This window comes from Protopterus annectens, chromosome 8.part1 (genome assembly GCF_019279795.1).
Source record: "Protopterus annectens isolate FY-2018-M chromosome 8.part1, PAN1.0, whole genome shotgun sequence".
Classification (NCBI taxonomy): domain Eukaryota; kingdom Metazoa; phylum Chordata; order Ceratodontiformes; family Protopteridae; genus Protopterus; species Protopterus annectens.
The window spans coordinates 79,983,640-80,009,595 of record NC_056742.1 but is presented as its reverse complement, the minus strand read 5'-3'; positions in this window follow the sequence as shown (position 1 = coordinate 80,009,595).

Below are 25,956 nucleotides of genomic sequence, written 5' to 3'. Positions count from 1 at the left end.
ATATGCAAAGCATGCTGACATCACTCTGTTTAACTGCAGCCTCCGTGTATGAGTTATAACTCTTACACGGAGGCTTCGTGAATCCTGCCCAGAAACTTTACACTTTCTCATAAAATTCTTAATAGTCTGTGCTATACACTTCATTTGCCCATTACTTTGCACATATTTAGAAGTAAAGGTAACATGTTTAAACTCCCATTATTTAATAAAATTACAATATTTCTGTGTCACATGTTGCAGACCTTTGACAGAAATTTCTTCATCTGGAATACCACGAACAGCCAAAAAAAAGATATTTCTGTATTGTAATGATAATATAACTAGCAGTGCAATACATTCTAAGTAACAGTCAATGCAAGAAAAGCGATAATCAAATTTATAATGGAATAAATCTCCAACTTTATCCATAGAAGACCTGATATAACGTATAACAGCATCTCCTCTACTCCCAGAACAACACATCTTTGAACCTCTGCTTAGGCATCTTAGGTCATTATAGAATGTGAAATTCCATTTCCTTACACTCGGTAGTTTCCAAACATAACTTTTGCATGTTATATAACATTACATCTTAAAGTTGTGTAGAAATTCCATTCTTTGACTAAGATGTTAAACCAAGGCCCAATATGGATGGGATGGTGGTATCTCTAATGTATGTAAAAGATTCCACAGCACTTTTTGTAAAAAGTAGGAGTTCCCCAGTGGCCTGGACAAATTACCTCTAGTCAGTATGAAAGCCACCTCTGGTATCTCCTGAAAAGAGACCATTACCCTAGTGGGACAAACCCATCAACAAAGTGTACGCAAATAAATAACAAATTATAGTCTTGTAACCTGCGAGCAATCATCAAGCCCCCTTTTGTTGGGGTTGATGTGTTATGTCAACTGTCATTATCTTTCTTGAGTCAGTGCCACATTCCTAGCTTCTTCTATGTCAAGCCTGACTGCTGCGGGTTTTCTTTCACGCAATCCATCCATTTTTTGCTGGATGTCCTTGTTTACTCTTGCCTTCTTCCTGTCTCTCCCAAACCTTCTTCAGCAGGTTGTCTTCTGTTTTTCTACATATATGTCCAAACCACCATAATTTGTCCTTTTTGACCTCCTCTACCCTTAGAGATACTTTGGCTTCTGTTGCGATGGCTTCATTTCCTTCTCTGTCCCACTGTGTGCATACAACCACCCATCTCAGGCACTTTATCTCCTTCACCTCTAGCTTCATCAATTGCTCTGCCTTCACTGCCCAGATTTCTGTACCATACAATAGTTCTGGTCACACCGCTGTTTTGTACACTAAGCTTTTCAGCTTCTTTGGCATTCTTTTGTCATACATTAGTCCTGACACACTGTACCAGTTGGCTACAACTCCCTGATTCTAGCTTTGACCTCTGCATTCAGACTTCTGTTCTCCTCGGCCACCACTCCCAGATACTTAAAGCTGTTAGTCTGTTCCATTTTTTCCCTTCTGTCTCACTTTTCATGAAAACTCATTATAGTTTGAAAAACACACCATGAATTGCTTTCTTTTTTATTGATGTACTGTATGTGCACCTGTGTCTGATTTAATAAAGGTATTTAGGAAAAATGTACACTCTGTATTAGGATGCACTGACTTTATTTTATCTGCCCAAACTATTCATGACTGTGACTCACAGCAGTTGTATTTATCTATTTTGTCTTATAAAGGTGATCATGCCATCAAGCTTCTCAGCCAGTATAAGCAATTGTGGAATAAGCCACAAGTCTTCCAAATCTTTCTCTAGCATGTCTCCTTTACACTTTTACAGGTAAGCTCTCATTGTGTGATGATTTATCCAGATTATACTGAACTTATAAATCATATCACTGCAAGCACAGCAACATTACATTTAGCCCTGCCAGTGCTTTTTGAGATAATTTACCATGGCTTATGATCTGAATTTTCTGTAACTGATATTCTGTAAATATAAACACTGAATGAAGTTTTAACAAAGAAAGACTGCTAGTATATCTTTCTATATATGAACATATTGTGTGTGTGTGTGTGTGTGTGTGTGTGTGTGTGTGTGTGTGTGTGTGTGTGTGTGTGTGTGTGTGTGTATGTGTGTGTGTGTGTGTGTGTGTGTGTGTGTGTGTGTGTGTGTGTGTGTGTGTGCGCGAATATGTTTGAGTATATGTGTGTGCGTGTGCATGTGAGAGACAGAGAGACACAAAGCCTTTAATTCATATACTATATGCCTACCTCCCGGCAGTAATATTGCATTAAACCCTTATTGGCTAACATCCAATTGAACTATTACCAGCTATCACTCTGCACATAACCTCCAAGTAGCAGTCTCAGTAGCCATCTTTTCTTTTTAGTATCTGAAAGTTTCTGGTTCCTGAAACTGGAACCATGCACTGACATGCTGTAACAGATTCCAGAATGATATTGCTATATTTGACAAGTCTGAAATAAGATTAGAAAGATATGGGGTCATGCCAAGAAACAATATGAGTGATGACTTGTCATGGAGTTTTTACATATTCAATGTAGCATTTACTTTATCAAAGAGTGGTACATGGCCTGCAGGAGTTAAAATGTGATCTATGTAGTTTAAAAATAATCACACAGATTTGATGTTTGTTACAATTCATTTTCAAGCCTTTTTATCATAGTCTGTTTTTAGTTCTCCAGGCCTGAATACAATCTACTAAGTTACCGACATCATCTATTTCATGAATTATTTCAGCTACTGCTCTTTGAAACACTCAGGCTGATGATGATACAAAAATGTCAACTCAGAAACCCATGTCTACCCAGAAAGGTATTGAATGAGCAAAACACTGAGGTTTTTGTTTATTATTAAGAGTAGTTATAACTTTATCAACTGTTTGACAGGAAGAAGGTCAAAGCTTCCTTAACAGTTTGACTTGGATAATATTCCTTTTTTGTCAATCTGTTTAAATCTGGATAGACTATGCATATTCAAAAGTTATCTTTCATTACTATTGCCATCATGTTTTTGACCCAGTCAGTCAGTTTTACTTGATTAATAATTATACACATACTCTGCAATACACACATTTCAAGTTCCATTCATTTGTACTCCTGAGAGATAATGAAGCTCTTCTTGATGCATGCATAACTGGTATTGCCTCACATGAAATCTGTATGCGTTAGACTCCTAGCAGACAACTTAAATAAGTAAATTAGACTAACTTTGCGAATCCTCAACCTTATCTTGGGTACTGTTTTTCAAAATTAAGCCTAATAGTTAGAATAAGGTCACAAGCACTTCAATAATAACACCATCAAGAACTTTAACATTTAATTTAGAAGGCTCCTAGGAGAAAATGCATGCAGTCCTTAGTACTGTGAATACTGGTGTCATTCTTCCAGCTGCGTTTTGTACTCTTATTCTGATCAGTGTTAAGAATATTAGTTTTATAGTCAGAAACATTCATGCTGGTTCCAGCAGAAATGTGTGAACTATTCTATATCTGCACAATACAAACTTTTAATTATATCAGATTTCTTACACATCAGGGCAAAATAAATATGGTTGCTTTATCTGTGTTTCCAAGGTACTTTCTGGTGGATTAGTTTAGATTTTCTGCATCTATACTTGCAATTAATTCACAATGTTACTTATTAACTTTGATTTGTGTGCTGACATTGTCAAAAGAATGCAGGAGGATTTTGCCCAACATTAGACATATTTAATGATTTAAAAATAGTTTTGGATAGAAAATTGCATTCAGCACCTGTATCAAGAGAAATGTAATACTTCTGATTCTAATCTAAAGTTTCATTGACGAAAAGTCATTGTTGCTACTGTGAGTGACATTTACTGCTATGTGAAGATGGAACGTGAAGATGGAACATGAAGATGCATTTCAGATCTGCTCACAAACATTTCCATTTAATTATTTTGTTTTGCCTCCACAAAATGTAATTTTTGCTGTATAGTTTTGGGTAACAACTTTCACCTTACATTACCTATAAATATAACTGAAGTCTCTACAGTGTGCTTTATATACCAATAACCATATTGCTTACATGGGGTGGCGGTATCTGACTGCTTATTTATAACCAGATGCCATCTTAAAAAGCATGCATTCACTAACAATATATTTTTAAACTTTTATTTTATTAATTTTGAGTTTTATTTTTTCCTTTATTTTTACTCACAGACTTTATTTTGCACATTTTAGTTCAACAGTTAAAATTTAAAATAAGTACTTGAAAGTCCATTCACTCTGTATACATCTAGTCATTTATTAATTGTGTAGTAAGCTTTTATTAGTAGCCTACATTTGACTTGATCATTTGTGATACCATGCACAGTTCTGTCTGTTATAAGTCAATCATGCAAGTCTTCAAGTCTTTTAGCTCAGGGATACAAGTGTGGTGTAACAACTCCCTGGTGCTCAAGGACAATGAACTGTGACTTGTGCCATAATAAAGCAACTTTTGTGAGATGAAAATATTTAACTAAGATGGAGACATCATTATAAAACACAGGTCTGTTAGCACCACACACCTCCACAGCAATCTGCAAAACTATATGGAAAATGACTATATGCTGAGGCTGTAAAAAAGTCATTGCTTAAGTCTCTAAGGTCTAACAAGACTAACCCCTGGATTCAACAAACTCTGCACGGTATGCAGGAATAGTGCAGGAGCTGCTGGAGGCAATATGGCCGCCATGTGATCCAGGAATAAGCTCCAGGGATGTGCACGAGCAATCCTGCACTATTTCTGCATGGACACAGCTCCTGTATGCAAATTACCCCATTTGCAGCTGAAAACCATGCAAATGAGGTGAATTTGCGATCCAGAAAGCTGGCAGCCGGCCATATAGGACTAGTGTAGTCTGCAGAAATGTACTCAGTAACCGAGTACATTTCTGCAAACTGCAAAACGGAGCTATGACAGTTCCAAATAAAAGGTATATATTATGTTGAAAGCATGTCAATGGCCAAATATATGACCATTGGCATGGAAAACAGTTGACAAAATAAAAAAAAACAACTTTTATTTTTTTTTTTTTACGATTTTGGCTGCAGTGGCGCGCAAATGGGATCAGGCCAAAAATTTAAAAAAAAGCTGAAATAAGCATTGTATCCAAAATCATTATTTTACCATTATACTCAATGGCAGGCAGAAGACAACATGGCCAGTGAATAGTGGTTGCTAAGGGAGAAGGCTCAGTGTGAGACTTGTAACTATGCATTAACAGGCAATCCAATACAAATGAGGGGAATGATACTGAATCCCAGATTCTCCCTCATAGCTAGCCTGCACCCAACCGTTTAGGTGCAGGAAGAGCATGGTGCAAGCCTAAGAGCTAGCTGACATTACAGAGGGGTGTGTCAGGCATACTGTAAGCCTGTTGGAGCCCTGTGGATCGGGTTTGCCCTGAGCTTAGCAGAGCTAAGCAAGGGGGTGTGTCTGAGGCTGCCTAGCACTCTTTATATTACCTATAGAGGTGTGCATGCCGCACACCGGGTTTTAAAGGAAAAAAAAAGGTAACCAGGAAATAGCAGCTCTGTGCACATTTGAGCACTGTGTTTGCGCAGCGCACCCCTGTGCTTAAACAGGAAGGCAATGGGAAGGGAAAACAGCAGTAGGAAGGTAATCAAGGAGAACTAGCATAGCTGGCAGGTGAAATGTATCAGAATCAGCATTACACAGGCAGCAGCCCATCCCAGCCCAGCACACCACTATAAACTATTCAAACACCTTTCCCTCTGTTTTTTCCCACATACTCTACACCACCAGTGTACACAAGCAGGGAAATTTTACCAAACAAAAGCAACAAAATGATAGGGGCTGCAGCAGCTATCATAAATCAACATGTGGAAGAGGCTGAGGGTGGTGAGGATGAGAATGCTGTCGACCAACCCACAGTGACGAGAAGGAGAAGAGTGTACAGACCCAGGGTAACCAACCAGGGACTACATGAGCTGGAGATAGTGGAGTGCTATAGGGTGGACAGGGACTTCCAACAGCAAATTGTTGAGCTGTGCCGGTCACACCTTACACAAAGAACCAACAGAGGGGAACCCATCCCAGTGGATACCAAGGTATGTGTAGGCCTAAGAATACTAGCCACCGGTAACTTCCAAAGGCCAACTGGGGATATCATAGGGAACTCACAGGCATCAGTATCCAGGGTATTTCACCAGTTCCTGGATGCCATATCAGCACATGCCAGTGAGCACGTATATTTCCACTACACCCGTGAGTTGTTGGCCAGCAATATGCATCTCTGCCACCAAATAGCAGAATAGCCTGAGGTAGTGAGTGCTATAGACTGCATGCACATATGCATCAAAGCACTACTCGCTGAGTGGGGTAGGGTCTACATCAACCACGAGGGCTTCCCCTCCATCAACTGCCAGGTCATGTGCGATGCCCAGGGCATTATAATGAATGTGTGTGCTGGCTGCCCTGGAAGCTATCACGACTCCCACATCTGGCATCTGACACAGCTGTACCAGAGATTTGCCAGAGGGGACATCCCTTACAGTCACCTAATGGGGAATGCTGGTTATGCACTGGAGCCGTGGCTGATGACACCCATCAGAAAGGCACACACACCCGAACAAGAACTCCATAATGATGCACATGCACAGACCAGATTTATAATAGAGCATGTGTTTGGGATTATCAAGTCATGGTTCCAGTGCCTGGCCACATCCGGTGGAGCCTTGAAGTACTCACCAGCTACATGTACCCAAATTGTCATCGTATGTGCCATGCTACACAATATGATCCTGCAGAAACAGCTGCAGCAGGAACAGCATGGGACAGGGCCACATAGCCCCCCACCATTGCCAAGGCCTGCACAAGTACAGAGTGACTCGGAGGAGGAACAACCTGAACCTGCCCCAATAGGCAGAATGAGGTGTGCCGAGTATGCCCAGGCCTTGGCAAACAGGCAATGCATAGCACATACACTGACACAGTAGGGACCCAGGGAATGACACCTCTCTCTGACTCACACGTACAGTAAAAGGGATGCCAAACATGACACTACCTGTGCTTAACCATGTATTGGGAATGTACTATGTGCATCTGACATAGCCAATCATCCAGCACCATCCTCAATACTGGCACAGCCACAAGGTAAGTCACTCTTCCTACCAATTGCCGAATGGAGTAGTATGTGTTGTTACTTGTATCTATGGTATGGATGTGAGCATGCAAGAGAATCGTGTGGCTGAATGGGATGCCAGCAGATAGTAGACACCTATAGTGGCAGCATGAGATCTGTAACAAATACTGATGTCACCATTTTAGCCAGTACTAGACAAGGTGACAAAAACACTGCAGGAAATGTTCTGGGCTACATGTGTGTCCATAGGACACACAAATGCCAGTCAGGGAGGCTCACATACCCAACAACAGTCTCAGCCAGCAGGACAGGCATAGACAAACACAAACGAAGGCTGTGCTAAGACCTCTGATTGATGGCTATGGAGAACAACAGATATGGTTCCAGATATTTTTACTAAGCCTGCTGCAAAACCGAAAATTGAAAAGTTCATGTATTATGTATTTGGAATGTGAAGGAAAAGTTATCTAAAATATGTTCTTAAAATGAATTTGTATACAGCATAAGAGCAAGTGGGGGTGTTGGCTGATAATAATAAAAGAGAGTGAATGATCATATGTCTGCTCTTACACTGACGTCATTGGTGTGGAGAGGTTAAGTGAGGTCACATGACCATGTGCTTTACAATAAAGGAGGAAGCGAGGGTTTTCCCCGCTTCTGTTTTTAACCAGATTGATTGCCTTCATGTGTGTTTATTTTCCTCTGTAAATGTATGTTTAACCAGACTTTCTTGCCCTTAAGATGATGCTGCCAACAAAGGTTGTATGACTGTGAAGTTAGTATATATAAGTAAGGGGCCACAAAAACAAATGACAAAAGCACCAAAATTTCACTAAAACCAAGTCCAAGGTAGTCGGGAAAGACACTACCATAAGTACGGATCCAGTTGAAGAAGTTTTAATAAACAAATGTTGTGTTATTTTTTATTAAAACTGCTTCAACTGGATCCATACTGCTGGTGGTGTCTTTCCTGAGTACCTTGGACTATATATAAGTAAGAGGGTATGGAAGGTACAGGGGGGGCTTGTCCCCCTGCAAAAACATTTATATGGTATATTTGTTGTGAAGGATGTTTTCAATGAAATGAGTTCAGATGACGTGAACTTTAGATGGAATGAGTGTCAGATCAACTGGGCTCAGCCAAGTGAAAAATTAAGTGGTGAGGAAAAGAAAATTCACAGGGTTAGTGAGAAAATATGCAATAGTTCTATGTAATCAGGCTAATACATGGGTCTTTTATAAAATAGGCAGTCCAAAGATGGCTTTTATCAGATGTCATGATTTCCATGTGAGCAGAGTTAGAAGTAGGAAGACCATTATCTATAGATATTTATGCATTTTTGACGACTTTCATACTATATACAGTATGTTTTGTATTTTACTTGAAGTTTTATAAACTTTCTTTGAAATCCTAAGTAAATCATATTTAATTGATATGTTAAATGTACAGAATGCTGATAACTGTAACAGAACTATTAGTGGTTTATAGTGTACTAAAAAGGCAAAGAACCATCAATGTCTTGATTGAGTAGAAAATAGACATGAAAGACACAATGTACCAGTTCTGCAGTAATTGGATTGTCTCTTATGGGAAATGATGCATCATAATAGCTATGTCTGTTTGCATCAGAAATGGTTTATATTTAATGTCAGTACTTCAAAACTTAGATTTAAATGGGTAAGTAGCAGAAAGTAGCTTTAGCTTTTTCATTTATTTTTCATAAGTTTCTTATCAAAGATGGAATCCGGGGTGCTGTGGACCAAAGTAATGAAGAGCAGATATGATATGTAATGAGCATTTTTATCGTAAAATTATAAATAGTGTATATGCACCTATATCACTTTTGTAGTGTCATATTTAGTACAGATGTTTAAAAATCATAAATATACCATATTCAGTTTCTTTACTTGATAGCTTATTTGTTAAGTAGTGATGTTTAATATAAAGAAATATTTGCTTCTTGCTTCCATGACTATAAAACTGTTTTGTTATAAACACATTGGTGCTTATTTGTGAAAATACTGAAATATTGTTTCGCTTACTGCTGTGAAATTCTGAAAGATTAAAAAAAAAACTAATTTATTTATTAAATAACAACAGTTACTCAGAATTGTTCAGATAACTATTTGATGCAATTCAGATAAGAACTCACAAAGATTGAATTGTTTCAAACCTGTCTTTTCATGGTTATAGAGAATGATACCCACCCAGACGGAGTGTGATGTAGATATTCAAATTGGCACTCATGGCACCACAGATTGACATAGGTCAATTAATGTTTAGATTTATGGACATATCACATTTGGAGTTCAAATAACTATCCATATAAATTAAATTGCATTTTGCTTTACTAACTGTCTGCAAAACAAAACAAAACCAAATGTTCAATTGGATATTAGTGTGCATGTACATGTGTCTGTACGTGTGCAAGTGTGTGTCTGAGTACATGTATGTGTATATCTGCATTCTCACAAAAACATGAATGTAAGACAGTAAAGAACAACATTTGTTCAGGTAGTATGCTAACAACTGTTTTAATGCAGCAGAACCTCTGTGTTGGTTTCACATGTGGTGGTCCATCTACTAACCTTCACTGAGTATCTGAAAGACTTCTTTTTTAATATCGTAAAGAAACTTTCACCCCTATGAAGTATATAAATTCCACTGTCTTATTTCAGGGTAGCAGATGCAATGCCAGCTGCTGTTTTTAGACTGTAACTGACTTGTTCAGCTGAGACAGCTTATCACATGACACAATGAACATTTTTTGTAGCTACCATGCATAATTTAAAAGTATATGGCTACTTACTACAAGTATTTTCAAGTACAAATGTTGCTTAAGACATACACAATTATTCATATATTTTAATGCATCCTCTTTTGATTTACTACTTGCTGTACTCTGTGTCAAAACTCCCCTTTATTTAATTTTGCTAGTTTAAGAACTGTAGTATTCAACTCGGAAACTAAAATGCTTCTCTGCTCATTGGCACTAATTAATGGTTCTTTTGGCAGGTAGATGAGCAACATATTTTATATTTTAATATAGATTCTTTTTTATTTCAAAATTTAAACAAAGTTGTACAGAATAACATTAGCAACTCAGAATTCATAACACAACTACATTACAAAAAGTACTTTTTTGTCGCTTTTATTGAGTTGAAGCTCCATGCAGTTTGTTTTATCCAGATGAAGCTTCAGGGTATTTAATGTCAATAAAAGATGAAAAATAAGGGAAACAACTACAGTCATCTTTTGTTACCAGCCTGATGTTGTGTGCACTATAGACACCACAAATCGTATTTTTCCAGTATCACCATTATTAATATTACCAGTGTTTATTTGTGTATGAAATCCCCTTGTGCAATGCTACTTTGTAAATATCCATAGTTGTATGTTTGTACTGGAGAATTTCTCCTTGGGGTCCACTGAAAACAGGTCCCTCCAAATGACCATTCCCAGTCAACAAGCATAATAAATAAATGTGAAAAATGAATAAATGGATAGATGATAGATAGATAGATAGATAGATAGATAGATAGATAGATAGATAGATAGATAGATAGATAGATAAATTAGTCAAATTATATAAATGATTGCAATCATGCTTTTTCATGAACAGTTAATGCATTGTTATGAATGTTTAAGAATTGTCATGTAGAATTCAAAAATGATCACTCTAATATTTAAAACACATTATCTACATTAACAAAAATAAATAAAAATAGGCTAGCCAGAGCAACATGCACTGATAACTGGAACAAAGATTTTATAGAATACATCAGCCATTATTTACTGCTCAAAAAAGATGGAAATCAAATAAAACCTGATTACCTGGAAAATTGGTCCAGATGACTATTTCACATTAAACTGCAGAAGCAAAGTTACTCAAACCTTATAATGCAAGTGACAGGATCTATTTGAAGCAATATCTGAACCCATTGCCATAATTTGCCATACTAATTTATTTATTTTATTTACTTATTTATCTTAGATAATTGGGAAATTCCGACTGGAATACATACCTTTTTCAGCAGATTGCATATAATGTTTTAATCTTGGTTACATATACATTTTTGCATGAACAATTAGATGTAACAGATGATTAATGCTAACCTTGTATCATACAATTTCTGACTATAGGAAAAAGGGAAAATAAGAGATTACCTGTGCATTTGTATATGGTTGTAGCAGACAAAAATGCAAAGAAAAATAAGGGGAGACAAAGACTGACATTTGGGTTGAAATTAGTAAGTAGTAGTTTAATGAGGGATAACAAGGATTAAGTATGAATCGATAGTTAAAAAATATAATTAGTTAAATGTTTACAGTAGTAGATAGAGGAAAAGTATAATAACCACCATATGAGAATTTAGTACAGAGCAGCTATCATTTTATCAGAGGTATGGCAGTTTGTGTTTTCTTCAGAATTGGAAACTATCCAGGTGTAGAGCAAGAGCAGAACCAATTAACATTGTTATCTGCTGGACACTTCACCATACCATTATAAATTTTGAGTGCATTCATAAGTTTACAGCACTAAAGCATTAAATGTATTGGTTTACTTGCAATCATGAGTTGTTTTTTTTTTTCATTTAGTATCTCCTATTACTGCAGATTTGAAGTCAAGTGCTATGACATAGTTAATTGTCAGAAAAGTAAGACTATTATGAATTTATAACAGCGGTATGGGCTTTATTGTAGATATATTTTAGATGGAATATCAGTTCATTATATTTTGTCCAAAACATTTTGATAAAAGGAATACATTCAAAAAAGCTTTAAAAAGATCATACTATAGTATGACTGTAATCATCATATCATTTGAACATAATTATTCCACAAAAAGTTGACAAGAAAAAGACTCCTGTTATCCATGAAAAATATCTGACAGCCCAGCAAATAATAAAAATTGCTCTTGTTATTTACAAAATGGCAATCACTTTATTATAAAAGAATACTTGCTTTCATCTTGTAACAAATTAAAATACTTCCTTAGATTCTTAAAAACAATGAGCCTACCACACATTTAGACTAAATGAAAAAAAGATTACATAGCTTACATCAATAAAATTAATTTTTTAGTGCCCTAAATTTATGTACCTCTTTAAAATTTATAATGTAATATAACGGATTGTTCAGCAGATGACAATATTATTATAGCTCTGGGTTCAGAAATTAATAGAAATAGATTGAGGCACTTCCATTTATATTATATTCTTGTGGAATTAAAAATATTGTTGTTGATAACTGGAAGGTGTTTAGAAATTTTCCTGAAATATATTGGGAGAAAGGTCGATATTTTTAATAAGAGTTCTAACATATATTCTCATTTTATTAAAAAAGGAGCAAAGAGTATATGTACAAAAAACAAAAGTGTCTGCAAATATTCCACTTGTAAGTATTGTGGATATATTTTAGATGAACCATTATTTTTTTGTTGTATGACCAATAGAAAAGGTGACTAATCCAGGAGGTTTTACTTATAAGTCTAGTGATATTTTAATATTAGTCAATTCTTTTGGTGCAATTCATCTGTATTGGTATGACCACTAGGATGCTCAAAAATAGAAATGTTGAGCAAATATATATTTAATCAAAAGTAGAAATGAGAATAATACATTTTATAAACATCAAAGGCAATGGTCTACATTTTAATTTATGTGCTGGATTGTGTTGACTTTATACTTGGGTGGAGATTCTAAGACTGCCTTGGACAATAAAGAAATGAAATGGCAAACTCTGGTAAATGCTTCTACACAATCTGGTCAGAATGACATTACAAAATTTGAATGTGCCAAGTTAAGGAACTAAAGCATCAATTTTAATGGAATGTCTGTGATTATATGATTTTTTTCATTTAGTATAAATTGTGCAATGTGCACTGTTTTAAAGAATTTGAAAATATTTTTGAAATGTTTATAATACAAAATCCCTTACTTCTTTATAATAAAGTACCTGCTATGGAACCAGTAAGATCTGCTTTTTATTCTTATAGTAGAAATGCAATTTATGAAATCCAAATTAATAGAAATATTTTTTAATGCAAGTTCTTGAATTTGCAGATTGTAAGTCAAGTACTGCTGATTTAGTTAATTGTAGCAAAGTGAGACTATTCTATATTTGCTTAATGTGACATACATTATTACAATTTATATGGCATAAAACATAATATTAATAAGGCAGTCATTTGATTGCTGGTTTGTTTGGTGCCACACCAAAATGCCATTGAAATATCTTCCAGAGATTTTTGTTCATAGGTTCATAGGTAGGTACTAGGCTATCGGCCCAAGGGCCTACTTAAGCCTAGCCAACAAGGTTCCCTGGCTTACGCCACCCAAGAAAGTTATTTTCCTGTACCACTGTCGAGCAGAGACACAGAAGTGATCCCTGGGGTGTATTTCCTATTTCCCATCCACTCACCATTATTTTTCTTGAAAAGTGCTAATGAAGAACTTTGCTTGACATAGATGGGTAGCCTGTTCCAGAATATGGGAAGTCTCTGGGACAGGAATCTATCCCTCCAGCTGTCCTGTTTATTGTGGTAGCAAGGTTTAGGTCCCTAGAGCATATAACTCAGAGGGATTGGGATTTCTTTAGGTGTAGCATGTCCAACAGCTCTGGGTTTGACATAGCTTTATATGTTAGGCAGAGATCACCTCAGAGTAGGCTATATGCTATGGAGTAAAGCTGGAGTTCTTTGAGGTAGTCAGTGTAGGGCATTTGTTTGAGGCCAGTAATCCTCTTTGTGAGGTACTTCTGTGGCCTTTCCAGCTGCTGCAGATGTCTTGTGAGGTACATTCCAAAAGGGGTGTTGTACTCTATAATGGGTCTAATGAGTGTCGAGTAGAAGGGAACAATGACCTCTTTTTTCTTGGATGAGAGCCCTTTTATGATTAGGTGTGCCACATAGAAGGACTTCCTGACTACTGCGGCGATGTGACTATCAAAGGAGAGACTACTGTCCACCTGGGTCCCAAGGTCTCTTATCATGCATTCGGTGATAAGTAGATTGCTGCCTATGTGGTAGTTCATGGGTACAGAGTTTTTGCCAAAGGGGATGACACTGCATTTTTGGCATTGAGCTTGAGGCCATGGCTCTGACACCAGGCATCTGTCTCAGCGAGGCCCTTCTGTAGCATGTCCACATCATTTGAGGACTTGACTATGGCTCCTAGTTTGCAGTCATCTGCGAACTTCATTAGCTAGAGGCCTTCTGTGTTAGTCTGTACTTCAGAGAAGTAGATACCAAACAGGAGAGGTCCCAGGAGGAACCCTGTGGTACTCCACTTGTCAATGTTTTGAGGTCAGATTTGGAGTCTGCAACTTTTATAGTGTGGGTTCTGTCAGTAAGCCAGTTGGCAGCCCATCTTGTGATGTAGGGATTTATACCTAGTTTACTGAGTTTAGCTATAATTCCAGAATGGGGGATGGTGTTGAAAGCTTTGGCGAGGTCAAGATAGGCTGTGTGAATCACCTTACCCTCATCTACGGCTTTAGTGACTGCCTCAAAGAAGTCGATCAGGATCAGGAGGCATGATCTGCCTTTCACAAACCAGAACTGGGTGGGATCCAGAGTTTGGAAGTTACCAATGTCTTTGTTTATGAGTTCCATGATGATACGTTCCATGGCCTTGCAGACCAGGCTCGTCAGGCTAATAGGTCGATAGTTCCAGGGATCAGTGGTGGCTCCCCCTTTGTGGAGTGGGATAACTGTTGCTGTGCACCATTCAGTGGGCACAAAGCCTGATGCGAGGCTATTATTGAACATGGTGCTTAAGTGGGGAGCCAGATTGTTCTGAAGTTCATGTAAAATGCAGCCTGGGATGTTGTCCAGTCCTGTGGATGCTGTGTTTTTGGCTTTAGAGAGTGCAGCTTTTACCTGTGTAGTTGTGATTACAGGGACTCTGCATTCTTCCTGTATAGATATGGGCCCTTTAGGGGGTGAGAGAGGGGGTAAAGTTAGCACTGAACCTATCTGCCAGGATGTTGGCAATATCAGTTGGTTCTGTAATTTTCTTGCCTTTGTGCTGTAACTCAGAGCAGATCTGGGTGTCGCCATTGAGATTCTTGACATAGCTATAGAATGCTTTGTGGTTGTCCTTGGAATTTGTTTTCGTAGCTAGCTTTGGAGGATCTTATAAGGGATCTCAGCTTCTTACTGAGGCTGATCAGGGAGCTCCTCCACTCATGGGATTTTACTCTTTTTTGCAACAGTTTTTTCCTTCTGTTGTACAGTTTGTTTATGGCAGGGGACCATCAGATTGGCTTCCTTTTTTGGAGGATAGCGTCTTGGTTCTGTTTGGGATAGCACGATCCATGCACTCGTGTAAGTGCTTATAGAGTGCACTTGTGTAGGATTCAGCAGTTGTAACTGTATTGTCCATCTGCATGGGTGTCATGAAGTTCTCCACTTCTGCCTTAAGAAGCATGAAGTTGGCTTTGGAAAATTTTTTTACTGTGATTTCCTTAATGGGGGGTGGGGGCAGGATGTTAATATTAAGGGTGATTAGCTTAAGGTTGGATCGGACCAACAAGGAGTTAACTTCAGGTGTGGAACACTGGTCACTCATGCTGGTAATGAATAGGTCTAGGATATTGTTGCCCCTGGTGGGGGTGTGGATAAGTTGATCCAGGGCATTGGAGTTTATGAATTCCAGAAAGCGTTAAGCTAAGGAGTTGGTACATGAGTAGTTTTCCCAGTTAATGGTGGGGTAGTTGAAGTCATCCATTATTAGGGTGTTTGGTTGTAGCCTAATATTTTCCAGTACATCAAGAAAAGAGGAGTGGAAATCCTGGGGCATGGTGGGGGATCTGTAGCAAGCTACAATTTGGATTGCAGTTTTTACCAGAGATAGTTGCACTTGGATAACCTCGGATGCATTATGCTGAGCAACTAGCCTGGAGGTGTGGATATCCTTAATGAATATAGACACATCTCCACCTTTGGTGTTTCGGTCCAGGTTACATGGCCGAAAAGTGTGGTATGAGTTATAGCCTGGTAGTGCAGGGGTGCTCTCTGGAGCCTTGAACCAGGTTTCAGTCACTGCACAGATATCGGTGTTCTCCATTTTAAGGAGTGCCTTGAGTGAGTGCATTTTGAGATTTAGATTTCTAGCATTGAGTAGCATTACCCTCAGTTTTTGCTTGCCTGTTCCTGTTATGGTGGTGAATTTGTTATTTGAACCTTGCCTAAAAAACACACTATAGGGCAGCAAGAGCCTTAGCCAGTATCTGGAATCCCAGGGGTGACAGGTGCAGGCCATCTGTGGCAAAGCATCATGGTCTGTCGACCATGTCATCCCAAGCAGACAGATACTGGATCCCCTTAGAATGACACCAGAAGCTTAGCCAATTGTTGAAGTCAATCATTTTGTCCTTGTACTGCAGTATCATTCTGGGCGATGGCAGAATGCTACTCAGCTACCTGCCTGGGCTACAAGATCGGAGAGCTCTTCCATGTCTCTTTTCATGTGGTCTAGGGAGGTACATGTCAGGTCATTAACACCAACATGGACAATGACAGAGTCATATTTGTACTTGTTGTGGAGTGACCTGAGTGTGTGGGTTATGTGGCGGATCCTGGCACCCGACAGGCAGCTGACAGTAACCTTCTCCGTGTTTAGCCTGGTGAGTGGAACATCAGTGTGCCTGACTATAGAGTCACCTATGACTAGTGTGTTGGGTATGTTGTTTTGCCTTATTGGGTGTGGTTGCGTGGCACACTGAGTCTGTGGGCTATGTGTCATTTGGGTTGTGTTGGGAGATGGAGGTTGCTTGCTTTTCTGCTTTGGATGTCTCTGTTGCTTAGACAGATTATTATTGAGAGCCTCCGCAAATGTTTTTATGTTACTATGTGTGGATTTTGGTGGTGTAGATTTAGTGAGAATATGTGATGAGTGTGGTGTGGTGCAAATGTTTACCTTCTCCTCATGACTGTCAAGTTCAGTCTTGGCTGAAGAGAGCTTTACCTCCAGTTTGGCTAGATAAGTGCATCTCTCACAGGTTGCAGTGCTGGGTGGTAGGAGGAGAGGGTTGTCTGTGTACATGAGATTCTACATTGTGTCAAGATGCCCAGATTCATCAGATAGACAGAAGAGAACAATGGGAGCTGACCCTTGGACATGCCTGAATAAAAAACTATTTTCCTCTAGATAAGTGAGGAAAGTGAGTACAAGAGCTGTTTTTCTCTAAGCAAGTGAGAAAAGTAAGTACAACAACTGTTTTCCTCTAGGTAATGAGGAAGATTGAGTGCTACAGTAATTAATAGATTATTTAGTGCTTACAAGTTCTGAACAAGTGCTGAGCATGAATAAGCAAATTTAAGTGCTAAAACTAAGAATCTGTATCTGCACTAGATGAGTTACAGGACAGAAACAAGTGCAAATGCAGGCTGTGATGTTTTATTATATTACAGAATTGATTTTTGGAACATATGATTTCTGAATAAGGTATCGATTGCTTCTGAATTCTGTACCACTCTTTTTAACATATGAGAGCTAAATGAGTATCAGTACCAACAAATATAAAAATATTCATCTAAGCAAGACCTCTCTCATTTTTGAAATCTGTCAGTTTGTAGTTATCAATACTGAAATATTTGATGTAAGTACTTGCTGTATCTTTTGAGATAGCTTTACTTTTTGACAACTAGCTAAATAAAAGTAGAATACAAGGATGGGAAGGATTATGTACTGAATAAGAACTTTTAAAGTAGTTATCTAAACTACTGCTTAATTTTATAAAAATGATGTCTGTGCACTTATGGTATATTTATCTACTGAGCCCTGATAATGTTTTATTTGTTTGTTTGTTTAACTATTTATTATATTATTTCATTAGGCATGTGGCCTGTTTGTCCAAAGATACCCAAACTGGTTTTATATTGACTAAGAGAAATTTGGTCAGGACATAAGGAAAGTTTCTTTAAACTTTCCTAAGTCAATAATATTTTGGATAAAGCAAAAAGGAGGCGATAATGAAAAAAGAGATTATTCAAATTGCAAATAATGTATAAGATGATGGGAATGTATAAAAATGTAAATACAATAACTCCTACTTTTGGTTTGATAAATATCATGGGACCTTTTACATGCACTTATTCTGGCATCAACTCAAGCAAGAGGGATCATGGTTTAACTCATTACTAACTGCCAGTAGTCAGCTAGTGAGCTGACACATTCCTAATTGCTGGTGGGATGGAGCTCAGAGTAAAAAAAAAACTTAAATATGAGAGGGATCTTTTAAACTGACCAAATAAATCAGATTTTTGCATTATTTTTTCCATTAGAAAATTCACTACTATTCAGTACTGTGATCACATTGCATTAAAACAACAGTGTTATGTGTGGCATGCCTTTCAAGCATTGTATGACTGAATTAGACAAGGCAACCCAAAAATCTACTTCTGCAGCCATGAAGCAGATAGCAGCTCAGTCAATGCTGCAGGTAGGAATAACTTAATAGCACATCCAAAGTCCACCCACACAGGAATGCTGCCCCCCAGTGCTCTAGTTGAAAATGAATTCAAGCATCTGATGTCCAAGGGAACTGATTTTCATTCATTTATAATTCTCAAAAATGCTTAAATTCCATTATCAATAGATAGAAGAAATCTGAGAATTTTACCTGTGATTTTTAACTTTAATTTCCAGTCTTCACCATGATTTCATTATACTTTTCTAGTGTGTGTGTGTGTGTGTGTGTGTGTGTGTGTGTGTGTGTGTGTGTGTGTGTGTATTGTGTATGTGTGTATGTATATACATATATATATATATATATATATATATATATATTTATTTATTTATTTATATGTGTGTGTGTCTGTGTGTGTGTATATATAAAAAGGAATACCAGTTATGGCAATTCTGCACTCAGCCCTAAAATGCCAAATTTTCTTGAAAATCCCATGTTTTTTCGATATTAAGATGGTCCAATGGTCCAGATTTGGAATTTATCATCATGTTTTCAGGAAAATTGAAAATTACAGTCCCTGCTGATGCAAGAATATGATGAACAATCTTCTAATCTTTCAGAATTAAAGGTAAGTGTTCTACCTGTTGAGACGCTGATACTGTTAACTGCTGTAACTGATAGTGAGAATATCACTGAAGACATCTACCATAATCATTAAATAGACAAGCCTTCCTGGTTTGTTTCTCATAGAAACTTGTCACAGCAGAAAGAGCAGAGAAATTTGCTTTGGAGATTCTAAAAGTATTCAGGTTGTATAGTTTAACTCAAAGTCAAACAGGTTAAATGTCTATTATGTAGTCTGTGCTTTGTTTTTATTGTTTATTGTTTAATCTTATATTCCATTATTTTTTCTAGGTTTTCATAAGATTATCTCCTTGAAAATTAAACACAGATATGGCAGTGGCATATCCTGGTGTTACAAGTTCAGTTCTCTCAAAAGAGCATGCTAACCTGCATGCAGGTGTATAGTATTGTTTATTCAGCATTTTCTACCATTTTTAATAGATTTGTTTAGGTATATAGTTGATCCATAGTTAATCAAATTTGCTTACATACACTTGAATGCTTAGTTTTAAAGGCAGTACAGCCATCTATACGTCTGTTATAGGTCTATTGAGTCTCACTCCCAAATCCAGTCCCAGATCTACACTTACTTCACCAATAATTAATTAACCACAAGCTAATACTTAACCCCTCATAGACCAAAACTATGCTGTTTAGAACTCCTCCAAACTCTCATATTCCCCTAACAAGACATTTCTTTCAGATCTAAACAACTCCAATTTCCTACAAACATATTGGTATTTGGCTTCATCAATCACTTAACTTTCTTACATTTCTAGAAAAAAATACAAAATTAGAATCACCTCCTTCCTTCCCTAGGCCCAAAACAATCTCTCCTATCCTCATCAGCTAGAAGACCTATAAATAAGGGAAACTTTCTCCCCCAACTTGAGGGTAGCCTTCTTATTGCATTCACCTCCAAGAAAACCTCTGCTACAACACAAATAATCACTAACTCCATATGCGACTTCATCATTAACTCCCCTCCCTAAGAACACCACTGCCCCCCCCTTAACAAAGCAAAATAGCTCCCCATTAAGCAATGAGCCGATCCACTACTAGAGTTTCAACACTATAAACTAGTCCATCTCAAAACATTTTCTTCTCTTGCAGCCAAGCACCATGAAAAATATCTTTCTGTAACCCATGGCTCTTCACAGTTTTACACTTGCAACACTAAGAACTTACCTCTATTGTACAAAGCACACCTTCTATAACAATGAATTCTCACTTTGGCAGTCTCTACCAACCCAAAGTATAACTTGGTCATCTGGTGCTTTGTGCAGTTACCCAAATATTGCCAACCTTAGAGCCACATTGTAAAGTGGAAAAAAAAAAAAGAAAAGAGGGCTTTTCCAATTTGAAGATCAGAGGAAAAAATGCTTCTGCAGTCTGACACTGTGGCAAGCAGCATGCTAGAACTGTAACAAGCAATGTGCGACAGTTACTCACTACACACGTTCAGCAGTTCATTCATAACCACAAATGCACTATTCACATTAATGTATAAAGCAACAGTATCCTAATTGCTTTATAAGCAGTATTGGTACTGGTTTCACACACCATTGCCATTTGCTGATCATGCCCCCTAATGGCTTGTGCCTGGGGCAGCTGCCTCCTTTGCCCCACTCTATTTGCATCTCTGCTTCCAACATATCTAAAAGAAGTTACCAACTACTTCAAGTGCAGAGTAGAACTTAAAACAAGTCCAGTGTGCCTGCTTTCCCAAAGGTCATGACACCCAACCTCCAAGCCATCTTGTTCTAACTAACCTTCTTTTCCTTCTGCCATATTAATGACCCATAAATTATATTATACATAATGTAAATACTATTCATCTAAAATGTTTGTTTATTCTCTGTAAGATGAACTGCTTAGCCACTATTATAGTGGCTTCTAACTTTAAGGTTATCTTAACCTGTGTACTTGTTCTTGTGATATTTCATAGTTGTGCTACATATATTACTTTTTATCTGTGAAAAAAGTATTTTCACCCAGGCTGTGCCTGCAGTATGTCAGTTTTGATCACTGCGGTACTCCACTATGCAAATATAAATAAAACAAACCTCCCAATATTGTTATTAGTTTTTACCAAGAATGTTTGTGCACTGGTCTGTTTAAGCCCTGGAAACATTTGACTTAATGGATTTGTTTTATCATTGGTATAGCTGGAAAGATAGATCTCTAGCTATTACTGCATACAAAGTTTCCATTTCTGCATGCACAGCCTCTTTTATCTCACTGCCCACTTTAAGAATGAAGTAGTGCCATTGGAGATACCAATAACTGAGTAGTTTTGCCTGCCCAGATGAAAAGACTTCATAACAAGTCAAGAAACTCCTTAAACCTTTCCACACATAGGATCTTTTATACTGCAATGCTATATACACCTTTTTGTCTAAAATTGTACAATCATTTGAAATAACATCTGACTTTCACTGGACTGTGTGTACAACTTTTGTGCAAATCTATGGAACTGTGAATTTGTTAAAATGTAAAAACATTAGTTTAATACTAAATGTAGTATTTTGCCCTAAATAGTGAACTGATTGAACTATCACATTTGTGTCCTTCACCAATCCCAGCCTCTAGTAATCCACAGTTTAATATACAATCTAAACAAATTCCCAGCTTTTAAATCTATAATCCAGTACTATAACACAAGCAGAAATCTATGCCCATAAAACAAATGTCTACCATAAATAAATATCTAAATAAGCAGATGCACTCTACTTCACCCGTGTATTCAAAATTTGGAACTCTATCTGTCACCCCAAGCAAACTAATCAGTTACAAACTATTAAAGCAGATCTTAAACAGCACCTAAGACAATCTTGGATTTTACAATATTCATCCCCTGGATAAAATGTGCAAATACCCTCAAATAAATGATTTATGCAGCATGAAAAGCTATAATGTAAATGCATTTTTTGCACATGTATAAAGATGTAACTTTTATATGTAAAGGCATGCTTGTTATGTTTTGTTTAAAATTATTACAGCTGCTTGAGACCCAGCTGCTCTGATTCCACTGACTCACAGCCAGGGGCATGAATGGCTGTAATCCCAACTAGCCAGCTGCCTGAACAGGTGGTTGAACTTGAACACAAGTTCAGAGATGCAGCTGTGCAACATTTAGCTGCAACCAAGGGCTTGCCATGGAACAGGTAAGTGGGGAAGGGAAACTTGGAGAGGGACTTTAGGTTATTGGGAAGGGCGGTGGATTTTAGGTTAATGGTGGGGGTTGGAAGGTTAGTGTTAGGAAGATGGGTTTTATGTTTAGGGAGTAAGTGGGAGATTAGGTTTAGGGAATGGAGGAAGAATTTATGTTTAGGAAGTGATCGGTGGTAGCAGAAGGTTATGTTTAAGGAAGGGTGGGTATTTTAGTTTTAAGGAGCAATCAGAAAGTAGTGGAAGGCTAGGGTTAAGAAGGAGGAGGATTTTAGGTTTTGGCAGTGATCAGAATGTCAGATTAAAACACAAATGGAAGGCCCAAGGAAACAAACTGCTGAAGATAAAATCCAGAAGAATTTTAATCTAGAAATTTTTTAAATAAAAACTTGTTTAAAACTATGAGAGATAAGCACTTTCATTCACAAAAATACACAAACTTCATCAGACCTGATCTGATCATTCCATGGGCCTTCCATCTGTGTTTTAATCAGTGCTTCTTCAGTGATCAGAATGTAGCACAGAGTTAGATTTAGGAAGAGGAGGGGGAATTTAGGTTTAAAGAGTGATCAAGAGATTAGGGTTAAGGAGGGGAGGGTGATTTTACCTTAAGGGAGCTAATGGAGAAGATTAGAGGCTTAAGGTTATGGAGGGGGGAATTTTAGTCTTGGGGATTAATTGGTAGTTTACGTTTAGGAAATGGGTTAGAGTTTTTAGGGTGAGAGTCAGGGTTCTGTGAGGGATAGTTAGCCTTTGATGACTTTACAGTACTAAAGTCAGTGGTACTTAGGGCTCTTGCCAACACAAGCAAGTGGTAGCAGGGAAGTGTGTTGTGAGATACTTGTATGCATACACCTGTAGTAAACCCATTTTTTATGTGTGTAGCCTATATAGTCTTACTTTATGTTACTTTTAATATGTGCCATGTAATGCTTGTATAATATATTGTTTTTGTTATTTGGCATGTGGAGCTTTCCTCCCTGAGCCTCCACTGAAAAGGGGTTTTCATGCCCAATCAGACAATGGCAGTTAACAAATGCAAAATAAAATAAATAAAATTAAATGCAAATATTAGAGAGAGAACCCTAATGGGGCCACCAGATGTACTATTCAGTTGTAACTTCCAAACAGGCTTCATGGCAAGCAAATAGAGGACTGTAACTGTTATCCCTCTGCACAAGGGCAGCCATCAATGGACACAGGAAACTGCCAGTCCTTTAAGTCTACTTAGCCTCATATGTAAGGCCATGGAAGGAATAATCATAGATATGATGAATAATGACATAGAAAACCTGCAGACATTGGATCCAACCCAGTCTGGCTTTGTCAAGGGCAGATTATGCCTACTCATCCTAGTGAACTTCTTTGAGAAGGTTACCAAAGCAATGGATGAGGACAAAAGGTACATACTGCCTTCCTTGACCTATCCAAATCACTAAATGCAAAATCCAACTCAGGCATTGTAGAGAAGCTCACAAAATTATGTACAACCCCCTATACCACCCACTGGATAGCCAGATGGCTAACTGATGGGATACAAGAAATCAGGATAAGTGAGCCTACCTTCACAAAAAGGCTGGTCACTAGTGGCATCCCCCAGATCTCGGTGTTGGGGCTGCTCCTTTTTGGCATCTACTTCTGAGCCTCTGGCCGACAAAATTTGCAGACAATTGCAAATTATGTGAAGTCATAGAGTCTCCCAAAGAAGCAAACATCCTGCAAGAAGGCCATACAGTCTAGTAAGTAGTGATAAATTCACAGTCTAAAACTCAATGCCAAAAAATGAATAATAGTATTTTTTGGAAAGATAGCTACCCCTGCAAATTACTGCATTGATAATACACCCCTAAGAATTGGCCCTGTGATCAGGGATTTGGGACTGTATGTAAATAGTGACTTGACCTTTCTTTATCACGTGTTTGTGGCAGAAAGGAAATCATTTTATGCTGCACAGTTTATAAGCAAGGGCATGGCATTTAGGTCCAAATATGTTATTATTCCATTGTAGTCAGCCCTCATTATATCAGTGTTTGAGTACATTGCCCCCTTTGGCACATACCTGACCAGGCATATGCAATAACTGGAGCATCCACATAGTTTTCTCACAAAAAGAATATGTAGTGTAGACAACATGTCCTATGGAGACTGCTTCAAAGCCTCATAGTTGTACTCTGTCCCCTTCAGACTGCTGAGTGGTGAACTATGTCTGAACTTCAACGTATCCTCTGATTCAGCCCTTATGGAACTGTTGCACATCTGTAAAACAAATGGCATTAGAAATACCTGCTCTAGTGATCTAAACCTCGTCTACAACTTAAATAAGGTATGTCGGTGGGACAGGCATACATCTCAATAACTACTCCTTCTCTGGAACTGCATCCCATCCATGTGAAGCTGAGTTCCTCCCAGTACGTACTTAACTGCAACTTGGATCAGTGAAAGGAGAACTGTAAATTTACTACTGGTCTGCCACCTCTACCCCTATTAGAAAGAGGAAGCATGTAAATGCTCTGTACCATACCCAAGCTGTATTCCTAATAAAATGAGTATATGAAAATCTTTCCAATACATTTAGGAAGCAAGCCCTTCAGGCTCATTATGCTAGGAATTACCTAAGGACCTATGAGTAAGATTTAATGGGGAGAATCCATATTACAGGAGTTATCTGCATTTTCACTGTACCTCTAATTGTATATCAAAGGAAAGAGTAAGGTGAGTCAATTTTCCCCAGTGAGTTGATATATTTATTATATCATTTATATTTATTATACATGTTTATGCAGTTAGTGCAGAAGATTAAGGCTTTGAGCTGTTAACAAGCTGCTTCCTTTAGTCAGGAGTACAGGATTTGATTCTTCCACCTCTATTTACCTATACTGTAAATCTAAGTAAGTCACTTGACCAGATAGTCTCTCCTGTCAGCTCTGAAAATAGAAACTTGTGTCCAATTATACTGCGCATCTTTATGTGGTGTTCATACCCTTGTCTCTCTGTGCTTTGTTCCACTGAACAGACCAGGGCAGTCTGGCTTCATTTACTGCAGGCGTCTACTTATGCATCTTTGTCAGCATCTCTGTGAAGATGTTGAAGTAACAACTCTGTGGTCTGGTTTGGTACTTTTGATTTGCTGAGGGGATACAGTCTTTGCAAACTATAAACAGAAAAATGAAGATGGCTTTTTTGATGTTCTTATTTTTTATCTTGAAACACATGGAGCGTTTCTATATGAAATAATGGGAAAAGGGAATTGCTGTTAGTTAAATGAAAAAAAAAACAATTAGGGCATTATTTACCAGGAGTGAGTAAATATGGCAGTTTCTGCTAATGTGTTCCAATTTTGTTGGATTAGTGAAATATTTCATTTCTCAGTATGACTCACATCTAGTGGCTCACATTTGTTCTCTAAACTTTTAATTTGTATCTCACTGCATGCTCAGGTTTACAATAGAAAACTGGTTCAGTGCCATATATTTCCAGGGGAATAACAACCTTCTAGGAAATATGCATATTTTTAATGTGGCTAGTATATTTAAAATGTAACAAGATTCTACTACTGAGAACAATGACACACTGCAAAAATTTACAGTGCTGCCTCACACTTCTAGATCTTTGGATCTAGGTACTGCTGTAGCAGTAAAAGGAGGAGGCTTCCATTTTCTGTAT